Source organism: Nycticebus coucang, chromosome 18, assembly GCF_027406575.1.
Source record: "Nycticebus coucang isolate mNycCou1 chromosome 18, mNycCou1.pri, whole genome shotgun sequence".
Classification (NCBI taxonomy): domain Eukaryota; kingdom Metazoa; phylum Chordata; class Mammalia; order Primates; family Lorisidae; genus Nycticebus; species Nycticebus coucang.
The window spans coordinates 7989115-8015279 of NC_069797.1; the positions used below are offsets into that span (position 1 = coordinate 7989115).

General features: G+C 37.9%; 2 pseudogenes; both read right to left on the reverse strand.

Moving 5' to 3' along the window:
- Positions 1-16969: 16969 nt before the first annotated feature.
- LOC128570997 (CAP-Gly domain-containing linker protein 1-like) lies at positions 16970-21678 on the reverse strand (annotated as a pseudogene).
- Positions 21679-22078: 400 nt separating this feature from the next.
- Positions 22079-24165, reverse strand: LOC128570722 (succinyl-CoA:3-ketoacid coenzyme A transferase 1, mitochondrial-like; annotated as a pseudogene).
- Positions 24166-26165: the final 2000 nt, after the last annotated feature.

Consider the following 26165-nt stretch of genomic DNA (forward strand, 5'->3'; position numbering starts at 1 on the left):
AAACTTATTAGGGGACATAAGTGTGAAGGGGAGAGGTCTTCTGGGGACATAATGAATGTTGATATCCCAATTCATGAGAAGATTCATACTCAACAGATTTGACTGGGCCTGGAAAGGAAGTTGTGCTATGATTTAAAAGGCCACATAGAAATGTTATGAACCTGGGAAAGAGGCAACCGATGAGGCTAATTACAAAAGCCCACCACTAGTGATGTCTGGTGACCTTGAGGAAGAGGGAAAGGACATGGGTAGTGGTAGGAGTAAGCTGTGCTGCTCCAATAGTCAGCACTTTTCTTTTTTTTTTTCAATTAAATCATAGCTGTGAACATTGATATAATCATGGGGCATCATTCACTAGCTTCACAGACCGTTTACCAAGTTTCACATATACCCTTGTAAGATGCACCGCTGGGGGATGGGTGGGATTATGTCAGCACTTTTTTAATCACTATTCCCAATGTGCTCTGTTTCAGCCTTTTCTTCTGGCTGAGACTCCCTCCTGCCTCCTCACTCAGCTGCCTTCTGTGATCCTCAGGACTCAGTCTGGTCCGAGTTATCATCTCTGCTCGTGAAAGCAGCCACCAGTGCACTCAGCACATTGTGTTGTAGCCGCCTGTTTGCAGGTCTCTCTTTTTCAGAGCACCATGACATCCTGATATTTTTCAACTTGCAGTGGGATCCCTGGAGAGCAGGACTAGTTCGGGTAGGGCAGAGTCTGAGAGTTTTTCTGGTCGAATGCATTTCTGTAATACTGTCTCCAGAATTATCTGGATCTAGGGGGCAGCTAAAATCAGTATCTGAAAATGTACATTTTTTATAATTTTTTTATAGGAAACCCAAAAATGTGTTTCTTTTTCATGCTTAAGGCAGGCAAGATATAGGGGGAAAAATACAGACACTGAAAATATAAAAGACAACAGCACAGCCATCCCTCATAACAAATGATCCAAAACTATGAAGTGGTATTATCTACACCCTGATTTTGCCCCAAACTTTTGGAAATCAAAAGGGTAACTCCTGAGACCAAAACAAAACAAAACAAAACAAAAGAGCTTAGAGGCAAGTTAATTACATTCTAAAGTTTATGAATACTGTACAACAAAATATATACTAGTTATTTATGAAAATAGCTAATGCCATGCAAATAGAAATGTTTGAACAAATCTAAAGAAATCATAAAGATAAAGTACTTTTTACCAGGTTTTAAATTCAGCAGAGTAATAGTCAGTTTAGATTTCACAATGAAAGTATACATAGAAATAAAAATAAAACCCTGATAAAAAACAATAGAAACTTCTGTGATAGTAAAACTTTAAACTGAAGTTTGCATATACTTTATAAATCTAATTGAAAATGTACTTTTAAAAAGTGAAATATTGAGAGAGATATCTCACTTCATAAAAATTTAGATAGGATATTCACATGTATTTCTTACTTTTACCAACAAAGAGCAATAAAATGTATCTTACAAGATACACAAATTGACATCTGGCTCTACAGGTAAGGAATTTCTAAAAGACACAATGACTAAAAGTCATCTGAAGTAGTAACCTAAACTTTAGAGACTAAGGAAAGAGTTGAGTGTGCACGGCAGCTGATTACAGGAAGCAGGTGAGGTCACCTTTAGAACAGATTTGTCAAACTCTGTCGCTGTGTTGTGAGAGCTGGTTTGCACCAAGTAACAGCATCCCACAGATGATTCACCCTCTGCCACAGATTGGCTGCAACTCAGCAAGTGGACCAGAGAGCAGGGTTCACTGAAAACTCTTTGCTAAGTGATAGGCCATTCCCTTTACTAAAGGGAAAAAATCCCTCTTAGAGTCTGACATGGGATGGGGCAGTGTGTAATATCCCCACAGTTCCCCATGAGCAATTCCAAAGCTCAAGTGACATGATTACTCATGAGTTTCACATTTTCTACTTGTGAAATGCTCTTTGTGATTCTTTTATGAGATTCTTGTTTCTTCAAAAGGCAGTTATAGTTTCCTCAAAGACTGTGACAGCCTTCTGTGAACAGTTGAGCTTACCCAGCTGACTCTTCACATGGTATTATTTCCCCTATTTCTCCTATGAGATGTTGTGCTTCAGAAATTCCTGGCAAGGTTTATTTTCTCTGTTAATATGTACTAACTTTACAGTAAATGTCATTATTATTGGTAATAACTTCAGTTGATGATACAAATTATTCTTTTAGTCTTATAATAAACATTTAATTTATTATTAATGTATTTTGCTACTTTTAAACATTTCAGAGAAGAAAACAAGAATATATAGAAACCTTTAGCATGTTAAACAATATACTTAACAAAGTCAGATTTTAGCATCCTGGCTTAGCCTTCATCACCCAGCAAGGTAGAGAGATGTGAAATGTTTGCAGCAAAAACAGCCCATAAAAGATGAATAGAAGGAAAGCAGAAGTTCTACAAATCTTGCAAATCTGTCTTAATTTCATTGCATCCTAAGTCACCTTCTATATTCTTATTCTAAGAATGTGAAATTTAAGAGCTAATGGGACCACAGGTGCCTCTACCATGAATAAATACCAAGATCAGCATGTCTTTATTTACGGCAGAGAATACTGTACAACCTGGGACAAATCCACTGTGGTTCAGATTGGTGAAGCTCATGAATTTACCGTCCTGGCTGAATAATGATTCAAAGACAACTGCAAAGCAACCTGAGACACTGGATGAGCTTTCAAAGTTTCATAAAACTGTCATAAATAAAGTTATCTCACCTGGCATTCAATGTGGAAAAAACACTAAATAATGTAGAACATGCCATGTTTACCTGGATCCTTTAAATATGTTAGGTTAAGGACATTAAAATGAAGGGGAAAGAACAAAGGCTGAGAATCACAAAACTTGGGCTCTGTCCCAGCTTAGCCACTTATCAAAGGGAACTGCTCAGTCCCTCTGTGGTCAGTTTCTGTCTTTTTTTCTTTCATTTTTTTTTTTTTTGTCAGTTTCTTAATCAGACATTTCACACAATTATTTCCTGAATTGCAAAGACTGTGATTCCAATAGCCACACAATATAAATACATATCATCTTTGTAATTTTAGTAAATTTTAAGTAAAAAGGTACATAATATTTTAAATAAACAAGCTTAGAATGATTTTATTATAACTAAATAAGAAAAATAACACAAACGTGTATATCAATTCCTTAGCTTTCTCTCATAGCTGTTGCATCCCCTGGGCAGGACCACTTCTAGCTTACACATGCATGCCCGGTGTTTGTTATCTCTGACCAGGCTGAATTGGCCTGGATTCACCCCAACTTCAGCCTTCCTATGTTTACTGGAACATCTTGGCTAGTGTCAGTTATGATTCTTCAGACTTTCAATAGAGTTTTAGGGTCCTCTGATGCTTAGAGCAGCTGCTGTAGCCTGGCTAGAGACCAGCTACTGTTTCATCATGGAAAAGTGCCACACACATACATAGGGCAAAGAATAGACTTACAAGGTCTGACAAGTAAATTCATGAACTCATCCATTGAAAAAGTGCTACAAACGTCATTTTTTCATTACATTTAATTTACACTTTTTCCCAAATAAATGCATTATAGTTAACTTTCCTGCCCTTACATGTCTCAAGAAGGCATTAGTTACTTTCAAACTGCATTAATGATTAAGGTAACTTGAGAGTTGCAAAGTGATTTACATTCAGAACATTGAGGACTTCTTTCTTTTAAAATATTCATTCTCTCAAAATGATGAGAAATCAGATCATAGTTAAAGGAAAAGTGGATTTTGAATTGCATCAGGCTTCCCAGCAGCAATGTTGGTAATAATAATAAAATGGAGTAACATTTTTTCTTTTTTTTTGCAGTTTTTGGCTGTGGCTGGGTTTGAACCCGCCACTTCCAGCATATGGGGCTGGCACTTCACTCCCTTGAGCCACAGGCGCTGCCCTGGGGAAACATTTTTAAAGCATCAGAAGGAAACACATTTTAATCATTGAATGATGAGGAGCCAAAACTCTTTTAAATATGAATGCATAGAAAAAAAAGATGTTATCATAAAATGAAGTACTGAAAGTTTTATTTCACATAAATACCTTTGAAATGATTCCTAGAGGAAATACTCTAAAAGAAAAATAAACGTAAAGAAATGCTATTAGCCTTGTAGAATCAAGAATTAATGGTAGTGGTGTTTATTGTGCCCTAAGAAATACTTGAAAACAGTATATCTCAAAGAACCTGAATGAAGTTTCAGAAAGTACCCCTTGGACTGGGGACATAGCTGACTCAGGGAAGTCCTGGTGGAGGGAGCAAAACCAGAGGCAGCAAGAGGCAAGGGTGCATGTCTGGTTTGCTGAAAAGATGTTAATATTGACGCATGTAGGAAATTGAGGAGAAAGTTAACATAAATGATGATATAATCACCATGACAATATTTACAATTTCTGAATTTCAAATAAACAGAAGAACATTTGATCTATAAAATGGGAGGTGCAAAAGGAGAGAACAAATTATCATAAAGAAGTATGAAAAAGCATAAAATGACAGAAATAGTTTAATAAAATAATTATATATATCAGATACAATTTTTAAATGTTAAAAATAACTATATCCAACATAGATATTAAAAATAAACAATAGAGAAAATACAGCAGGAAATATAAATGAAAAGATATAGGTCCAAATTTTGATAAAAACTTGACTTCCAGGTGATAGTAGCTAAAGGAAATGGGGCTGTAGATGGAGGGGAGACACAGAAGATGGGCTTGTGATCATGCACATTCCAGACACTGCTGCCAAAGAGAACCAAATTCCCATGAAAGCTGCATGAAAACATTAAGACCAGCTAGCAGGGGTGTACATGCTACTTTAAAGCCCATATGGACCATAAAGATGAATTTACCACATGAAAGCCTGAGTGAAATCTGTGTTTCTGCAGTGAGGGATGTAGGATGTTATCATAGAGGAATGTCCTATAGCACTCCAAACCCTTCTTCTGTATGGTTTGCAGGGTTCCATAGTGGAAGGGTGGGTAAGAGAGGCATGTTCTTTCTTTCTAGCCACACAATACAAATTTTTTTTTTTTTGAGACAGAGTCTCATTTCGTCACCCCCGGTAGAGCGCTGTGGCATCACAGCTCATAGCAACCTCAAACTCTTAATCTCAAGCAATCCTCTTACCTCAGCCTCCTGAGTAACTGGGACTACAGGTGCCTGCTGCAAGACCCAGCTATTGTTAGACATGGGGTCTCACTCTTACTTCAGGCTGGTCTCTAACTCCAGAGATTAAGCAATCCACCCGCTTTAGCCTCCCAGAGTGCTGGGATTATAAGCCTGACCCACTGCACTCAATCCCAGAAAACCACATTCAGAGAGAGAGAGAGAGCCCACACTAGAGATACCACAAGTATCTGCTCCAGACCAGACTCCCCCATATGCCTTAGACCCCAGTCCCACTTTTGCCCTAAGGACTTAAGGGCACTAACTTAGTTTGTCCTGGCCCATTTCAGGCTTCTGGGTATGCCATGATTTTCCAGACTCCTATAAATACAAGGGATTGTCTATTCTGACAAATATAAGAAGAAAATGGGTCAAGACAATATGTGCAAGATTTTTTTGCCAACTTCGTTGAGGTCTGATTAACATAAATTCATACATTTAAGGTAAACAGCATGTTTTAATATACATAGATTGTAAAGTGATAACTACCACAGTTAAACATATTCATTATTTTAGCTAGTTACCTTTTTATTTTGTGTGTGGTGAGAATACTGGAGATCTCTCTTAGCAAGTTCCAAGTATGTGAGTATGTATTACATTGACTTTTCTCAACATGTTGTGTGCTAGGCCTCCAGAATTTACTCCTCTTTTAAATGCAAGTTTGTATCCTTTGATGAACATTTCCTTTTTTCCTCACCCCCAGCCCCTGGTAAACATCAGTTTACTATTACCCTGACTCTTACTCTTTTTAAGATTCTGCATATAAGTGAAATCTTCCAGTATTTTTTGTCTTTCTGTGCTGGTTTATTTAACATACTGTAATGTCCTCCATTTCATCCATGTCACAAATGACAAAATTTCCTTCCTTTGTAAAGTTGGATGCTATTTTTTATATATACATATATTCCATATGTTTACATACACACACACACAGTTAACTTTTTATTTTATCTGGCAGTGGACAGTTAGGATGTTTCCATACCTTGACTGTGTCAATAATGTTGCAGTGAATAAGGAATGCAGGTATCTCTTTGAGATAGTAATTGTATTCATTTTTGGATATATATACCTGAGGGAGGATACTGGGGAAAAGTAAAGTCTGGAAGAACAAAAGCCTTCTCACAGAAACCCAAAGGACACACCTGCAAAGTTCTCTCTGTGGTAACTCAGCTCTTAAAAAGTTGTAAAAACTTAGCTTGCAGATGGACTTTTTCTCAGTCTGTGACTTTTCCTCAGTCCATGACCTGATTCAGGCTGTGGAAGACGTGAGAATGTTCAAAATTCCTGATGCAAGAACAGGAGCTTGGTGGCATGCTACTGAGCAGCTCTGTGTTCTCACAGGCAGGGCCAGGAAGCTGCCAAAGAAATGTTTATGTATAGATTAGAAACCAACAAAGTTGTTGGAAAAAAGTTGTTGAGGAAAGAACCTTCAAATGGGTGAGAACTGTTACTTGTGATAACTGCTACTTGTTGTAAGAAATGTTACTTGTTGACAAAAGTCTTGTAATATTTTCTAATAAAAACCCTGTGGGTGCTGAGGGTCTAGCTCTCCATGGAGTGATGGTGAGCCTCTCTCCTTGCAGCATGTACTGATCATCAGTGTCCTGTGAGCCACTTTCTCAGAGAAACTACAGTTTCCACAGGGAAACTGCAACATTAGCTTCCTGGGTTTTTAAAACTAACACTTGCATCTGCTTCTGCTTCTGCTTCTGTAAACCTGTACATGCTTTGACACCCCTATTGAGGGGCTGGACTGGACCTCCATTGAGGGGCTGGAATATGTTAATTCATTTGTCTACTTGTCCAATAAAAGGACAGAGACAGAGCTGATTAGAGAGGTTGGCCATTTTTGGACTTTGGTCCACTGTGGCTCTGCTGGCTTAAATAAAGCCTTTCCTCTTTTAAACAATGTGTTGCCTGTGGCTCAAGGAGTGGGGCACTAGCCCCACATACCAGAGGTGATAGGTTCAAACCCTGCCTTGGCTAAAAACTGCAAAAAAAAAAAAAAAGAAAAATTTAAACACTGTGTGTGGGTGATTCTTTCTCTCCATTGGACCTTGTTTCCTTGCAACATACCCAGAAGTGGAATTGCTGCAACTTGTGGTAGGTCCGTTTTTTAATTATTTGAGGAACTTCCATACTGTTTTCCCCAATGGCTGTACCAAATTACATTCCCACTAAATATATACAGGGGTTTCCTTTTCTCCACATCCTCCCCAACATTAGTTGCCCTTTAACTTTTAATAATACCCATCCTAACAGGTATGAAGTGACACCTCCTTTTGGTTTTGATTTGCATTTATTAAGATAGTGTTGTTGAGCATCTTTTTATATACCTGTTGGCCATCTGTATTGTATCTTTTTAGAAAAGAATCTCTTTGGGTCCTCTGGAGTTATATGAGTTCCTTATATAGTTTGGATATCAACCTCTTACCAATCTGTAAGTTGTCTCTTCACTATGTTGATATTCCTGCTAAGCAGAGGTTTTTAATTTGATGCAACCCCACTCCTCTCTACTGTCTCCTTTGCCATACAGAAGTTTTTTTAGTTTTATATAGTCCTTTTGTCTATTTATACTTTTGCTGCCTATGCTTCTGGTGTCAATTCCAAAAAAATATTGTCAAAACCAGAGTCAAAAAATTTTCTCCCATGTTTTCTTCTAGAAGTTTTATGTTTTTAGGTCTTGCATTTAGATCTTTAATTCATTTTGAGCTTATTATTATGAAATAAAGTTTCAATTTTACTTTTATGCATGTATATATCCAGTTTTCTCAACACCATTTTTTAATGAGGCTACAACTCACTCGTGTATTATTTGCACCATTGTCAAAGACAGATTTATTATAAAGGCAGGATTTGTTTCTGGGCCTTCTATTCTGCTACTTGGTCTACATGTTTGTTTTTATGTAAGTACCATACCATTTTAATTAAAATAAATTTACCTTTGTATGTAGTTTAAAATAGGGTAATGTGATACTTTTAATTTTGTTCTTTCTGCTTAAGGTTGTTTTGAACTATTTGGGATATTTTGTGATTCTATAGAAATTTTAGGATTTTTTTTTATTTCTGTGAAAAATGTCATTAGAATTTTTTTATTATTAAATCATAGCTGTAAACATTAATGCAATCATGGGGCACCATAACTGGTTTTACAGACTGTTTGACACATTTTCATCACACTGGTTAACATAGCTTTCCTGGCATTTTCTTAGTTATTGTGTTAAGACATTTACATTCTACATTTACTAAGTTTCACATATACCCTTGTAAGATGCACCACAGGTGTAATCCCACCAATCCCCCTCCATCCACCCACCTCAAGTAATAGATTTGAGCAGGCAGAAGAAAGGATCTCAGAAATTGAAGACAAGTCTTTTGAATGATCCCAAGCATTTAAAGAGGCTGAAAAAAGAAGAACAAGAACAGAACATCCCATGAGAGAGTTGTGGGATCATTTCAAACATCCAAGTTGTAGGGATTCCTGAAGAACAAGAACAGAACATTCCATGAGAGGGTTGTGTGATCATTTCAAACATCCAAGTTGTAGGGACTCCTGAAATAGAGGATGATCCTAAAGGCACAGATGTTGTACTCCAAGATATTATAGAGGAGAATTTCCCACGCAATGCAAGAGGTACAGAAATCTAGATAGCACATAGTTTCAGAATCCCAGAATGACTCAATCTAAATAAAGTATTTCCTAGACACATTGTAATTAACTATGCCAAAATTACTATGAATTAAAAAAATCCTGCAAGCAGGCAGTCATAACAAAAGTCTTAACTACAATGAGAAAAATATTAGGTTGACTGCAGATCATTTAGCCAAAAATTTTCAAGCCAGAAGAGGAGGGTCTTCAACCTTCAATCTTCTAAAACAAAACAACATTTAGCCAAGGACCCTGTGTTCAGCTAAACTGAGTTTCATCTGTGATGGAGAAATCAAATACTTACTGATGTCCACAAGTTGAGGACATTTGCAATTACTAGACCAGCTCTCCAGAAAATACTCAGATCCATTTTCCATAATGAACAGTACAATGTTCTACCCCAAAATAAACATACCCAGATTTGAACAACAAAATCTAGCTTCCACAGTGGTGATGAGAAAGGGTACCCAAGAAGGGTGAGGTCTAGAAGAACGGGTCTTCTCAAGGAGACCACAAGGATACACATGCAGGGTCTTCTCCACTGTGACTCAGCTATTGGGAATTTGTAAACTTAACTTCCTGAAACTTGGCAATTTCCAAGTTCTGTGAAAACCTGTAGTTCTGTAGGGGCGGGAATGCCATCTCCTGCTTGATTCAAACTGGCCAATGAGAAACGTACCTGTGGGGTGGAACTTTATGACTTTCAATAAAAAGGGAAAAACCAAGACAATTGGGGAGCATGGCCATTTGGAATTCTTCTATGTCATAAGCTCCCGGCTGGTAAATAAAGCCCTTCCTCTTATAAACATGGTGTTTAGGTGCTCTTTCTCTCTGTTGGGCCTTGTCTTCCTGCAACATTTTTGGTTCCCTGACTGGGAAGCGAGATCACCCCTGGAGACAACAGGCACCTGGTAGTTGCCGCCAATCCTCTGAACCCCCACGTGGTGGCCCCTAATCGGCCTGGGTGACGTGAACCACTGAGCGCACCAGTGAGACAGTTTGGCCTCTCTGTGTGGACACCTCGACTGGGCTGAGAAAGGACCCTGTCAGCGTGTCTTCAAGGAGTCAAACACTATGAGGAACTGGCATGCAGGAACGGGTACCTACACAGGGAGACATCTAAAGCATGGTATGATCGATTTGGGAATCCCACTACATGTGTGGAATGTGGTGTGACTGAGAGAACTCCAAGGGTGGAGTTGGACTCCCTTCACAGGGCCTAGGGGAGTGTTGGTTTGCCTCCTATGGCTAAGTGGCAGCTTCAGTGGGAAATTGAGGCAGCCCAGTTTAAGAAGTGAGTTGGAATTGTGTGTATGTGAGTGCTTTGAGAATGACTGAGATGGGTAACAATAGATGGGGTTCCCCACCCCCACCCCCCGCCATTCATGAGGTGAAAGGAATGTGTGAGTGTGCCCTTCTTCCCTGCTCCAACTTTGTCCCCTGGCTGTTCTGAGATAAACTGGAAGTTCCAGGTTTTCAGCTTTCTGTCTTTGGTGGTGGCCACGTGGCCATGTGGGACTTGGGAGAAAATGAAAAGACATTAGAAAGGATGTTGGTGTAGTTTTGTTAATGGAATTTCTTCAGTGAGTGTTTGGTCTCAGGGATTTGAGAATTGAGCCCACGGGCCACAGATCAGTGATAAAATGGCATTTTGTTGGATTGAGGGGCATGCAGAGAGAGTGGGGGGTACCAGAGCTATTGGCAGAGGGGTCGTGCCTTGAAAAGTGTTGCGGTTCAAGAAGTCCAGTGAGCTATGGATGACCCTTGAAAATCTGGGGAAGAGAGTGTAAATCTCATGCTGGACAAGGCTGTATCCATATAAGCAACAGGTCTCCAAGGTGAATAGCCCCTGGAAGGGAGGAGGAGGCCCAGATCAGAGGTTTCCTGCATAAGTCCTTTTTCTATGGGTAAATAATTGGCCCTGAGAGATAATTTGGCCAGGACTTTGTAGATGGAAAAATACCTTTACAAACTGAAGGGGTGTTCTAGCAAATGAATGAATGAAGTGCCTCACCTTGGACAAGGTTATTAGGTCTTTGCTGTAGTTTTTGTCTGGGGAGGGGATTAGGGTGTGTGCACCTTAGTCAAGGTCCAAAAGGTTTCAGGCTGATTTGTCCATGACCTTGCTGGGGCTCAGAGGGTTTGTGCCTGGAGATGGGAGTCTGATGTCTAAGCTCACCTGAGCCTGAAACATGGTGGTTCCCTGTCCAGCCCTGAGTGGGAAAATTCTGTATCAATGTTACATCTCATAAAATGTCTCTCATTTGTAAAATGTAATAATTTTGTTGTTTAAATTGTTGGGGAAACTGACTCTTTGTCAAAGGATAAGATTTTTGCCTTTTAAACCTTCTAGTTATCAGTTTGGCTGAGTGAATGGGTAACTTCATGGTAAATTGGGATCCTGTCTTGTGGGAAGTGAGTTTTTGAGAGTAAGAGAAATTAAACAGAAAGGAGAATGTTATTGTGTAAAGAAAGAATCTTGCGTGATAAATTTTGTCCTAAAACAGAACGGTTGTGTAAGAAAGTGGAAGGCAGGGCAAATGTTAAAGAAAGTTTAAAATGCTTGTAGATGGTCTGTGCAGGTTAAAAAAGCTCATAAAAGAAAATTTGTGAAAGAATTTACATGTGTCCCAGTTGACTATGCATTTCCTTTCAAATCTTTTGGCTTGTAATTTTGTTTAAACAAATGTTTTAGGCCTTTGATATTTGAGGAATCTTCCAAAATAAAAACACTAAATCTGTGGCTTGGCGCCTGTAGGGCAGTAGTTGTAATGCTGGCCACATGCACTGAGACTGGCGGGTTCAAACTTGGCCCAGGCCAACAAACAAACAAACAAACAAACAACAACAAAAAACAAGTATAAATTTGGTCTTCTTGAAATATTAAGACCACTGAAAGTCACGGTAAAACAAATTAAACTTATTTGATTTATTAAAAATATATAGGAAACATTGTCAAATATGAAATGGTGATGAATTTTATGTGGATTATGGTTTTATATATATATGTTCCAATATTATAAAGCATTGGTCTGTCCTAATGTATAAGACATTGCTCTGTCCTAACATATATGGTTGGTAATAATTTTAATTCATCTAAAAAAAAAAATTTCTTATGTAACTGGCTGAATCCAAAGTTCATCCTAAAAAGAAAAAGAAATATTAAGAGAAGGTGATGAATTCTCTCAAATTCAAATTTCTTATGTCTTTGGAAATTGAATACCTTTGGACTATAAAGCCAATTTTTAGAACTTTCCTTGGAAAGTTAACATGTCTATGAGTATTGCTAACCTAACTTTAAAAGAACAGAAATCACTTACATGGAACTTGGCTAGTTTTTAATGGCTTTTTGTTTGAATGATTCTCTCTGTGTTCTGTTTTCCAGAAGTCAAGAAAATATTTTTTTGTCTTTTGAGCTATTTGTAGCTTTTCAAGAAATGTATATATACTTATGAGCAGAGTTTGAAACATGTATTTTTCTTTCTCCTTGATTTCTCTGGAATTTGAAAGCCATTTGTAAGTACTCTTACTTTCTGACAATACAGTTATTTGCATAAGTTCAATAAGAATCTGTTTTGTTCTATAGGACATGATGAAGGCACGGGTTATTTTACCAAAGCTTTGGCTGGAATAGCATTTCCAGAGGTGTCCAGACTACATTAAGGCCAATAAAAAAGCCCTTTGGAAAACTGGCCAGATACCCATCAGTAAGATTTCCTGATCTGTGGTACGTAATGACAGTCACTTGCTAACGGGTCTGGGAATTGAAATGTGCTTGGGGACCTCAAGAGAAGAGGAATTTACCCAATGCATACAGGTATCTAAAGGCACAATTGAAACCTGGGTTCTGAAAGGATTTCAAAAAGTCCAGCCTGAGATTCTTTCTAAAGATTCCAGCAATAAAAAGGGAAAAACCAAGACAATTGGGGAGCATGGCCATTTGGAATTCTTCTATGCCATAAGCTCCCAGCTGGTGAATAAAGCCCTTCCTCTTATAAACGTGGTGTTTGGTTGCTCTTTCTCTCCACTGGGCCTTGTATTCCTGCAACAGTTAAATAATTAAAAATATACACTGGACCTTTGAAAAGCATGACAGCCAATACACTACTATACCTATCAATTCTTCCATAATGTGAATGGCTTAAATTCTCCTCCAAGAAACACAGGTTGGGTGACTGGATAAAAAAACAAACAAACAAACAAACAAACAAACTCAGACCATATGTCTGTAGCCTACAGGAGACTCATCTTATCTCAAAGAATAAAGAAAGACTCAGGATTAAAGGATGGGTCATTCATTTACAGGCAAATGAAAATCAGAGAAAAGCAGGAGTTGCCATCTTATTTGCAGATATAATTTGATTTAAGCCAACTAAAATAAGAAAAAACAAGGAAGATACTACATATTTGTCAAGGGAAACACTCACCATGAAGAGATTTCAATAATTAACATTTATACACCCTACCTGAATGCTCCTCAATTTATAAAGGAAAGACTAACTGACATGACTAATTTGATATCTTCCTGCAGTATAATAGTTGGAGATTTTAACACCCCTTTGGCAGTTCTGGATAGATCCTCCACGAAGAAACTAAAGAAGGAAACAATGGATTTAAACTTCACCCTGGGGAAAATTGTACTTAACATACATTTACAGAACATTTCATGTTAATAAAACTGAATACACATTCTTCTCATCATCCCATGGATCATCCTCCAAAGTTGATCATATCTTAGGACACAAGTCTAATTGTAACAAATTCAAAAGAATAGAAATGATTCCTTGTCTTTCTTGGACTGTGATGACAGAATAAAAATTTAACTCAACAGTAGCAGAAATCTTCATACTCAAGCAAAGTCATGGAAAGAATGATAGCTGGATTAAATATGAGATTAAGAAAGAAATCATCAGATTTGGCGATCAAAATAATAATGAAGACAGAAACTGTGGGATACTGCAAAGGCAGTCCTTAGAGGGAAATACATTGTATTAGATACCTTCATCAAGAAAACAGAAAGGGAGCAAGTCAGCAACTTATTAGGACATCTCAAGAAACTGGAAAAAGAAGAACAATCTAATTACAAACCCACCATATGAAAAGAAATAACCAAAATTAAAGCAGAATTAAATGAAATTGAAAACAAAAGAATCATTCAGTAGATCAGCAAAACAAAAATTTGGTTCTTTGGAAAGGTGAATAAAATCAATAAATCTCTGGCTAGACTAACCAATAAACAGAAAAGTAAAATCTATAATAACTTCTATCAGAAACAAAAAAGGAAATAACAACAGATAACACAGAAATTCAAAAAAAAATCTTCAATGATTACTATAATAAATCTCTATTCTCAGAAATATGAAAATGTGGAGGAAATGGACCAATACCTGGAAGTACGCCACCTTCCTAAATTCAACCAGAAAGAATTAGAGATTTCAAATAGACCTATATTCTGCACTGAAATAGCAGCAAGTATATAGACTCTCCAAAAAAAGAAAATCCTGGGACCAGATGATTTCACATCAGAATTCTACCAAATCTTCAAAGAGGAACTAGTACATACATTACATGATATTTTCCAAAACAAAGGCAAGGAAGGAATCCTCCCCAACACATTCTATGAAGCAAATACCACCCTGATTCCCAAACCAGGAAATGGCCCAACAAAGAAAGATAATTATAGAATAATACCATTAATGAATATTAATGCAAAAATATTCAATAAGATCCTATAAAAAAGAATTCAACAACATATTAAAAAAGTTATACACTATGTTCAAGTTGGTTTTATTCTAGGGTTACCAGTTTAGCTCAACATATATAAACCTATAATTATAATATGCCATATAAATAAAATCAAAAACCATATAATTCTATCCATTGATACAGAAAAGGATTTTGATAATATCCTTTCATGATTAGCATACTTAAGAAATAGGCTTAGAGGGGCTATTTCTTACACTGATAGAGGACATCTACAGCAAACCCAAAGCCAATAGTATATTGAATGGAGTAAAATTGAAAACATTTCCACTCATATCTGGAACTAGACAAGGATGCCCACTGTCACCACTGTTATTCAACACAGTACTAGAAGTCCTAGACTTCTCAATCAGGCAAGAGAAGGGGATCAAGGTTATTCAAATAAGGACAGAAGAGGTCAAACTCTCACTTTTTCAGATAATCTTTTTTTTTATTTATTTTTTATTAAATCATAACTGTATACAATGATATCATTATGGGGCATCATACACTCACTTCATAAACCATTTGACACATTTTTATCACAGTGGTTAACATAGCCTTTCCGGCATTATCTCAGTTACTGTGCCAAAACATTTACATTCTACATTTACCAAGTTTCGCAAATACCCCGGTAATATGCACCACAGGTGTGATCCCACCGATTCCCCTCCCTCTACCCACCCCCCCTTTCCCACTTCCCCCTATTGTTAAGTTGTAGCTGGGTTATAGCTTTCATGTGAGAGTCCCAAATTAATTTCATAGTAGGGCTGTGTACATTGGGTATTTTTTCTTCCATTCTTGGGATACTTTACTAAGAAGAATATGTTCCAGCTCCATCCATGTAAACATGAAAGAGGTAAAGTCTCCATCTTTCTTTAAGGCTGCATAGTATTCCATGGTATACATATACCACAATTTATTAATCCATTCGTGGATCGATGGGCACTTGGGAATCTTATACCTGGAAAACCCCAGGGACTCAAATATGAAGCACTTAGAAGCGATCAAGGAATATAGCAGTGTCTCGGGATACAAAATCAATACCTGTGAATTAGTAGCTTTTATATATACCAACAATAGTCAAGCCAAAAATATGGTCAAGGACTCTATTCCTTTTACAGTAGTGCCAAAGAAGATGAAATACTTGGAAATATATCTAGCAAAAGATGTGAAACATATCTGTAAAGAGAACTATGAAATCTTGAGAAAAGAACTAGCCGAAGATGTTAACAAATGGAAAAACATACCATGCCCATGGCTGGGAAGAATCAACATTGTTAAAATGTCCACAATTCCCAAAGAAATCTATAGATTCAATGCAATACCCATCAAAGCACCAATGTCAGACCTTTAAGATCTTGAAAAAATAGTACGTCAATTCATATGGAACCAGAAAAACCCTAATAGTAAATAAAATTCTTAGAAATAAAAAGAAATCTGGAGGCATCACGTTGCCAAATTTTAGGTTATACTCCAAGTCTATCGTGATTAAAACAGCGTGGTACTGGCAGAAAAATAGAGATGTAGATATATGGACTAGCATAGAGTATCTATAAAGGAACCCAGCCACATTGTCATTTTTTCTTTGATAAGTGACAGACGGTGAAGGATATTCAGTTCCTTCCCACTTCAAAACAACCACAGCTCAACCTCAGAGAGACCCCAGGTGGACAGCCCATGTCTAGAGTTCTCAGCAGATTGACCTGGAGTACAATCACTGCCTGGTAGGGAGAGATCAAAGGGTCTCTTAATTCCTAGATAGTAGAAATCCACAGACAGTTACAGCCAACATACACAAGAGGATGGAGACTGCCCCCTCCTGTGTATGACCAATTCTGAAAAGATCACTAGCCACAGTTAGGACTAAGGCATCAGCACCTCCAGCCTTGTAAGTCTGAACTGGAAATCAGTTCATTTACCCTTCAAAGTCTGAACATGGTGTCAGTGCCCAGCCCTTTAAAGTCCAAACCAGGCATCAATGACTGCACCCTTTGAGAGTCCACACTCCCACAGGCAAAAGTCCCAACCAGGAGTCAGTGGCTTCACCCTTGAATGTCCAAATCACGGTCAGCACCCCCACCCATTAAACTCCCAATCTGAAGATTTTTACTTTGATAATATCCAAGTAATGTATTTTTGGTGTTGCTTCAATTGCCTGGAGGGGTCCCCTCATAAAGGATACTGCCAGGTGAATTTCTTCAAGGGTTTGCCCTGCACTTTCTCAAAGTATCTTTATAGTGTCATGTCTTACGTTTAAATCTTTTACCTAGATTTGTTGATGGCATCAAAAATTAACATATGAGTTCTCCTGAAGTCTGTACACACAATGCTGGTGTTAAATTGCTTAAACACTAGCACGCCTGAAAAAGCCAAGTTCTTGACTTGAGGCTTCATCAGAAGGTCTTGTCGTCATTGCAGTTGGCTGCCCAGTGGCCAAACATCTCTCAGATCTCACAGTACAGGCGTTCCTCACTCCGACTGCCATGGTGTGTAGAGTGGGGAGGGTCATCAGATATCTGTGTCTGGGTAGGACAATCCTCTGTGTCATGCAGGTCAAAGCAGTCACAAATGTCACAGAAGAGGAAAGACTTCTTCTTAGACTGTTTCTCCTGGTCATCACTGTCATAATTGTTGAGCTCATCCCCATTCCCATTGAGGGCTGCTTCTGACATCATCTCTACCTTCATCTTGAGATCTTGATTCTTCCTTTGAAGGTCCACTATTACTGAATTTAGGAAATCAATCTGACTCTCCTGGGCTCTTTCATCCTCTTCTGCCTGAGTATCAGTATTACCTGAGGAGCTGTTGAGCTGCCTCTTGTTTTCTTTGAGTTGAAGCTCCAAGTTCTTTACCTTGAGCTCAAGCTTCACCTTATCGGGCTCTAGAGACTGAACAACTGAATGCAAGGACTTGGCAGAGGCGTTTTTTCTCCTGAGCACTGTGACCTCATTTCTCAGTTTTTCCAGCTCTGCATCCTTTTCTGTGAGTAAGGCACTAGTTATACTGATGGATTTTTGCAAGGAGGCTTTTTCTTCATCTGCATCTTTTATGTACTTGGATTCTCTTTTTTTCATTTCTAACAACTGATTATTGAGCACAGATCTTTCCTCTTCCAGCTTTCGATGACTTGTGACTTTGTCTCTGCTTCTCCCCAGCTCCTCGGCAAGTTTAATGTTCTCTTCTTGCAATGCTGACTTCTGTGTAGACTTCAGGAGAACTCATATGTTATTTTTTGCTGCCATCAACAAATCTAAGAAAATATTTTGATCTTCACAAATCACACTTTAGTCTCCCCTTATAAGTTAGATTGATAAATTAAATAATTAGTAGGTGAGTTTTCACCTCTTATTTTGTCTTCTTTCTTGAAGACATTGCTCACCAGATGCCATTACATTCTTTGTCCTTCATAAAAAAATCCCTACCCATACAATACCTTATTTAAAGTAACTAAATTATGCCATTACTTTTCGTATTTGCACTAAAATGTTTCCAGGCTGCATTTGTATATTTAGGTTTTTGGTTAAGCTTTGACCCTGGAATGAGTTGAAAATATGTGCCATTTTGCATTTTAATCTACTCATTTAAAAGTATTTTATTCAAAGAAATATCTATATGTATATATTTTTTAAAAGCTATATTTTGGGAAAAACCATATACAATGTGTCTTTCTTTTCAGGTATTTACCTTTATGAAAAAGAAAACACTTAAAACGATCATCTGAACATAAAAGACTAGTCCAAAAAATAGCATCATAAGGCTTTGCAATTATTTTTTCCTTTTGTTTTCATTTTGTTTCTTTACCAAATTCTAATAACTGGAAGAAGTTTCTCCAAAACATTTTTCCTTCTCTAGCAGATATCCCCAGCAATAAATTAATTTAATAATAAGCCACTATAAAACACCTAAATTAACCAGTTAATCTATAATCTTCCTTTACAAGTTTAACTGTTTTGAGATGAATGTATGATGAGAAATTCAATGTTAATAATTTTGGATTTTCTTATCACAAAAAATAAAATGAAGGACCTCAACCAACAGAACAGTTTGTCAGCCAGTTTGAATCTATTTATCTTCATTTGAATGTCTTTTAGAATATGTAAAAAGTAATAAAATGTATCTTCCATGCTACATGTATAGTAAGAACTTGTATAATTGTATATATGCCTTTTATGTATTTTCCCCCGAAGATTATCAACTGTGTTTGACAAGTGAATATTAAGTTAATCTGTTAACAATTGAAATTGGGGTTATAAACATAATAGGAGTTGTTTCACAAACAGAAAACATGTAAAACAGTATTAAAATTTGAGCAAACAAGTGTTCTGTATCTACTTTAATAAACGGTTATGGTTAAAAAAAAATCTTTTACCTAGTAAGAGTCAGTTTTTGTTAATGGTGAAAGATGTGGATACAGTTTCAGTCTTCTACATGTTGCCAGCCAATTCCCTGCACCATTTGTTAAATAGGGAATCTTTGCCGCAATTTAAATTTTTGATAAGCTTATCAAAGATCAAATAACAATAGTATCTGGGTTCATTTCTTGGTTCTCTATTCTGTTCTATATAGCTACCTCTCCATTTTTGTGCCAGTACTATGCTGTTTTGATCACTATAGATTTATAGTATAGTCTGAAATATGATAGCATGATTCCTCCTGATTTGTTTTTATTTCTGAATAGTGTCTTGGCTATTAGATTTTTTTTTTCTGATTCCGTATAAAATTAGGTACTATTTTTCCAGATCTTTAACGTATGAAAGTGGTGCTTTAACAGGGATTGCATTAAATTTGTATATTGCGGGCGGCACCTGTGGCTCAGTGAGTAGGGCGCCGGCCCCATATGCCGAGGGTGGCGGGTTCAAACCCAGCCCCAGCCAAACTGCAACAAAAAAATAGCCGGGCGTTGTGGCCGGCGCCTGTAGTCCCAGCTGCTCGGGAGGCTGAGGCAAGAGAATCGCATAAGCCCAAGAGTTAGAGGTTGCTGTGAGCAGTGTGACGCCACAGCACTCTACCGAGGGCGGTACAGTGAGACTCCGTCTCTACAAAAAAAAAAAAAAAAAAAAAAAATTGTATATTGCTTTGGGTAAAATGTACATTTTAACAAAGTTGATTCTTCCAAGCCATGAGCATGGGGTATGTTTTTCCATTTGTTAACGTCTTCAGTTAGTTCTTTTCTCAGAGTTTCATAGTTCTCTTTATAGAGATCTTTCACATCCTTTGTTATGAATTCCCAAATATTTCATCTTTGGCACTACTGTAAAAGGAATAGAGTCCTTGACTGTTTTTTTTCAGCTTGACTATTACTGGTATATATAAAAGCTACTGATTTGTGAGCATGGTTTTTGTTTCCTGAGACACTGTTATATTCCTTGATCACTTCTAAGAGTTTTGCAGTTGAGTCCCTGGGGTTTTCCAGGTATAAAATCATATTATCCGTGAAGAGTGAAAGTTTGATCTCTGAGCTTCTGCACAGCTATGAACACAGTAAGTAAAGCAAGCAGACAGCCCTCAGAATGAGAGAAGATATTTGCAGGTTATTTTTCTGACAAAGGCTTAATAACCAGAATCCACGAAGAACTTAAAATTATTAACAAGAAAAGAACAAGTGATCCCATTTCATTGTGGGCAAGAGAATTGAACAGAAGCTTCTCTGAAGAAGACAAGCACATGGCCTACAGACACATGAAAATCTGCTCATCATCTTTAATCATCAGAGAAATGAAAATCAAAACCCCTTTGAGATATCATCTAACTCCAGTAAGAGTAGCCCACATCGCAAAATCAACAAACTACACATTAGTGTGGATGTGGAAAGAAGGGAACACTTCTGCATTGCTGGTGGGAATGGAGGCTAATATGTTACTTTTGGAAAGAAGTTTGGAGAACACTTAAGGAACTAAAAGTAGACCTGCCATTCCATCCTGCAGTTCCTCTACTAGGTATATATCCAAAAGACTAAAAGTAATTTTACAACAAAGATATTTACATCAGATTGTTTACTGTGGCTCAATTCATAATTGGCAACTCATGGAAGAAGCCCAAGTGCCTTTGAATGGATTAATAAATTGTGGTATCTGTATATCCTGGAATATTATGCAGCCTTTAAAAAGATGGAGACTTTACCCCTTTTATGTTTACATGGATGGAGCTGGAACATATTCTTCTTAGTAAAGTATCTCAAGAATGTAAAAAAAAAAGTATCCAATGTACTCAGTACTATTATGAAACCAATTTATAATCACGCACATTTTCATATGAAAGACAAAACAGAAATATAGCCCAGGATGAAGGAGGGGAAGGGAAAAGGTGGTTGGATGGTGGGAGGGTAAACAGTGAGACCTCATCTATCATGCATATTGCAAGGGTATAAGCAAATCCATTATGTGTAGAGCATAAATGTCTTACCACAATAATTAAGTGAAGTCTTTGTTAACAAGTTTTATGTAAGGATTCTAAATTGTATATAAAATCAGCACATTATACCCCATTAATGCATTAATGTATACAGTTATGATTTAATAAAAATAAAGAAGGGGAAAATTAAAAATAAATAAAGTCCCAATTAGGTAGTAATGGCTCTGTCTTAACAGGGGTCAGTACCTCTGCACCAGCATCAGTGGCTCCACCCTTAAAGTCTGAAAAGAGGGTAGTGCTACTGCCCTCAGTGCAATGTCGCATGCATTTCTTTCTCCCAAATGTCCCTCTCTTCCCATTCCTCTCTGCCTCTACTGAAGTCACTGTTTCCCAGCTTCTATCCATATAATGAATGTGCAGACCACCAAGGGAATGGTCACACACTCTGAGCTCTGCAGGAGGTAGACCTTCAGACTGCCAGACAAGGGGGAAAGTGTGGAATGAAAGTTCAGAATTGCAGGAAGAGTATTTATTTTCATGCTGAGCAGGATAATGCCTAGGCTTATGGGGGGGGCACTCTGGAGGAGGAAGAGGCCCAGTATTTAGCAGCTCTCACTCTCACTCAGGGGGTAAAATGAGAGGTCTTTTGTCCCCTGCTCACTTGCAGAGAAAACAATGCAGCATGCCTCCTGCTTTGGGGAGGGGACTCTTTTTCTCCTGGCAACAGGCTTTCTACCTGGAATTTGTTCATTAGCACTTCTTTCTTGGAGTCACAGGTTGACACAGCTGGTAGGATCTGTGCTTGTCTATCTTTTTTCCTATCTCAGCTCCCCTCTTTCAGTTTCAGAGGCCAAATCTGTCCAGAATCTCCCCTTCTGGTCAGGAGCCTCTGGGGAAAGTTGCCCCTAGTGGGCCATCTTCCTGCCCACCTCTGTCGAGTACTTTTAAGAGAATAAATTCTAAATGGCTGCATAAAGCCTGAAATATTAGAAGAAAACTAATCAAGTACTGCTTGTTAGTATACGGTAATGATGACTAATGTCCTTTCTAGTTTTCTAGCCTTCTTCCTCTAGGCTGCCTGGAGCAGTTGAAACCTTAAATACAAAGGGTTTAAAATGAAAAACATCCAGCCTGAGACAAGTGTCCACATTTCAGTTTGTGATCTGTTTCACTGGCAGGAGTTTTGGTGAAAGTGAAAAAGTCATACCTGGTGCTCTTCTGTGTGTCTTCCTGTCAGGCCTTCCTAGAGCCCAGAGTTAGCCCTTTCTTCTTGTCCTCATGGAATACAGCTTGTGTGTGAATCCAGATTTAAGCCTTAAAATAATTATGGTCTTCAGTTGATTGATGCTTTCCTCCAGGAACAAGACATCACTGGGACCAATGAACTTGCATTCTTGGATTGTTTGATGGATTCACAGATAACCTGGGTGATATTACTTTTCAGTAATAATGTGGTTGACACACTGCTTTCCAGTCAGTGGTAAGGTACATTTCTTCATGTTTTTATGTACATTTTCTTTTTCTGAATGCTCTTTGGTGACCACTACTTTGGTTTTGGCACTAGATGCTAAATCCATAGCACCACCATTCCTTTTACCATCTTCCCAGAAATTGTCCAGTTAGCCAGGTCACTTTACCTGGAAACCTGCATTGTTCCTATCATTGTTAGATTGACATGTCCCCCTCTAATCATTGCAAATGATTCATGGCTGGAGAAAAAAGACATGTTAATATGCTGTTTAGGATATTGCATCCTCATTGATAAGTGACATATGTTTGTAATTTCCCCCTTATAATAATATATTTTCTCCAATTTTAATATCAGGTGTACGCAGGTCAAGTAGAATGATCTTGAAGTATTTTTTCTTTTTCTATCATCTATAAGATTTGGCATGATCTGTTTTTCGAAATTATCTTTTACTTTTATTTATAAATATCAGTTGTCTATTTTTTGAGACTTAAAAAAAATAATAAGAAGTTAACTAATGATTCCATCCTGAATCTGAGTCAAAGCATTCTATTATAGACATACTCTTATTTGACAATGTGAATGTTACTTTCTTTGCATTATTATCATCATTGCTTAATATTTTGATGTAGCAATTGTCTGATTCCTTTTCTGAATGTATTTATGTTCATTCATTCTTTACGAGGTTTTTGTTTCTAGTCCTTATCTTAAACATTGTTATTGTTATTAAATTTTAAGCCTTTTTAATTTTGTGAAGGCAAAAAAATGGAAACCTAATAAACACATGTATATTATGTAAAAATAAACAAATAAAAAAAGAATAACAGCTGTTTCCCTGCCTGCATTGATTAGATCTTCACTGGCTTCATGTTGTATTGGATATGGACCATGCCATCCTCAAACTCAAGAGTTGCCCACTCAATGATATGTTCCCTTATATCATCTCCAGGTTTCCCAAATTTGGCTTTTCCATTTACATCTTTGTGAATTGATAAACACTCAATTATTTTCTCATTGTTTTCTCCCTTTATAAGGTGAGATACCTAAATCTGAGGAATATGAATGTCTTCTGGAGCAAATGTGCCAATATCCACAATTTCTCCAACCTCTACCACTGTTATTTCTGCAGCTTTGCTCATTGGAAAATTGAAATTCCTCCTGATTTTCCTGAAAATTAGATTTCCTGCTCGTTCTGCCTTCCAGGCTTTCACCAAAGCTAAAGCCTCTGTAATTGCTTCCTCCACAGTAAAGCACTGACCACTGAACTCCCTCACCTCTCTTGACGTGCTGGCAATGATGATGCTGAAAACTTTTCTGTATTTGATTGGAATCCTCCTTCTTATACCAGGATCCCATACTCTCTGCTGGTGTTAAATACAGAAACCCCAGCCCCACCTGCAGGAATCCTCCCTGCAAGTGCACCCTGAGGTGTCAGCTCTACTTCTAATTCACCAGATAAGTACTGTCATTCCAATTCTGTGTTTTCTCCCCACTGGAGGAGACCATACATTTTATCCGCTTGTATTGAAGTCCAAAGTTGTCAACCTTTGCATGGTGGCTAACTGCAGCTAGTCCTTTTACTCCAGTAAGGTTCTCTGGAATTCCACACAGACCAAAACCACCAATCAGAACTGTTGCACCATTGGGTTTGTGTTTTACAGCTTCCACTGGAGTACTGGTAGAAAAATTGCAAACACGACCAGGCACCCCAGAGGCATGGGAAGAGGCACAGAACCACAGCCCACATGAGAGTAGTTTGAAGGCAGCCATCTGTGAGCTGGAGCACGTCTGAGTATGTCAGTGTGCCTGGCCCAGGCTGCCGCCAAGTCACTGGGATGGAACCGCCTACCAGGTGCTTGAATGTGCATCCAGTAACATCCTTGAGGCTGCCTGTACAAAGGGCCAGCCACACACTGCCTGCTGCTGGTTTATAAATAAGTGAGGCTGGGAGGGGTCCTCACTGGGGAGTGGAGGCTCTTGTCACAGTGTGGGCTGGTTGCAAAGGTACATGGCCTCATAGTGGCCGGTTACTCTCCTGGATCTTGATGTGTTTGAGGCAGCTGTGCTGAAGTGCCCTTGGCCCTGCAGCCCCTAGGCCAGCCTTTCAGCTTTGATGGGGTGCAAATGGCCATCTTCCACTAGGTCAGCAATGATCCTTGGCCTGGGGTTCAGTGTCCTCCAGGGATGGGGTGGGGGTGTCCTGAGGGGCTTGCTACTTTTCCAAGCCATTGTGCTGTGAATGTGTGAGCTGAGGAGGGAGCATGCTTTTCTTCCCATGCCAGTGCAGCATTTTCAATTCTCAAGTTGACCTAATTTTTATAGACTGGACATGTACCACATGGACATACTGGCACAGAAGGCCAAGTGCCTTATGTTGACCATCTCTATATGCTGCCCAGTTTGCTATAGTCCCTTGGCTGGTCAACTTATAAAGGTTCTATAGTAGTTAAAGTGAACACACTGCCAGAAGGAATTTACATGTTCAAAGCAATCCCTATAAAAATATCAATGTCCTTGTTCATGGAATTAGAAAAAGCAATTCTTAAGTTCATAAGGAACCAAAAAAGACAGAAAAGACAAAGCAATCTTCAACAAAAAGAAAAAAATTTGGAGGCATCACATTGCCTGACTTCAAATTATACTAGAAGGATATAGTGGCCAAAACACTATGGGACTAGTGCGTATAAAAATAGTCATGTAGATCAATGAAACATCATGGTGAACTCAGAAATTAAGCCACATACAGCTAACTGATCTTTGACAAAATTGACAAGAAGAAACACTAAGGAAAATTTGACACTCTTTCAACAAATGGTGTAGGAAAATTGAATTCTCATATGGAAAAGAATGAAGTTAGACCTATGTCCCCACCATATACAAAAATAAACGAATTAAACACTTGAATGGGAGACATGAAATTATAAAAATGGGAGAATAAAACCTGGGAAAACTCTTCTGGATGTTAGTCTAGGCAAATAATTCATGATTAAGACCTCAAAAGCACAGGCAATAAACACAAATTTTAAAGTGAGACTTAAGGAAACGATGAAGCTGCACAGCAAAAGAAATGATCAACCCAATTAACAGAAAACCTACAGAATAGAAGAAAACATTTGCAAACTATACATCTGACAGTGAACAAATATCCAGAATATACAAGGAACTCGAACAACTCATCAACAACAGAAAACTGTTACCCTTATTTAAACCCAGACCTGGCCAAAAACTGCAAAAAAAATTAAAAAATAATAATAATAAATAAAAAAGACAAAAGATTAAAATGCCAGGGAAAATTTAGAGTACAAAGAACTCTTATACACCATTGGTGGGAATGAAAATTATTGTAACCTTTATGGAAAACAGTATGGAGATTTCACAAGGAACCAAATTAGAACTACTGTATGATATAGCAATCCCACTTTTGGGTTCCTTTGTCTTTTTATTAGATCATAACTGTGTACATTACTGCATTTATGGGGTACAATGTGCTGATTTTATATATCGTTTGGAATATTTACATCAAACTGGTTAACATAGAGTTCACCTCACTTATTTAATTTTTGTGATTAGACATTTATACTTTACTATTAATATATTTGGCATGTACCCTTGCAATATGCACAGTATGTGAGGTCCCACCAATTACCTCCTGCCACCTATCCACCCCACCCCCTACCCTCGCCCTCCTCTTCTCTCCTTCTTTCTGGACCACAATTGTGTTTTATCTTTTGTATGAAAGTGTGGGTGATTATATATTGATTTCATTATAG